This window comes from Austrofundulus limnaeus, unplaced genomic scaffold (assembly GCF_001266775.1).
Source record: "Austrofundulus limnaeus strain Quisiro unplaced genomic scaffold, Austrofundulus_limnaeus-1.0 Scaffold2005, whole genome shotgun sequence".
NCBI classification, from domain to species: domain Eukaryota; kingdom Metazoa; phylum Chordata; class Actinopteri; order Cyprinodontiformes; family Rivulidae; genus Austrofundulus; species Austrofundulus limnaeus.
Window position 1 is genome coordinate 30,075 of NW_013954407.1, and position 299 is coordinate 30,373.

Here is a 299-nt window from a genome sequence, read left to right on the forward strand (position 1 = left end):
TCCACAAGAACAACAAGATATTTCTCTCCTTTAGTTCCTGTGACTCCCATGGGTCCTGCAAAGTCCATGCATATGGAGCCCCATGGAATCGTGCTTTTAATGGTGAGGCCCTCAGTTCTTTTTCCTCTTCTTCCTGCGTTGTATTTTCCACATACCGTGCAGCGTTTGAGTACTTGCTGAATTTGCTTCATAGGAATCCACAAGTTTTGCCTCACCAGTCCTCTACGTGTGGGTAGCAGCCCAGCATGTCCGAGAGCCTCATGCATGGCCACCACCACATCCGACACGTACTCTTTTGG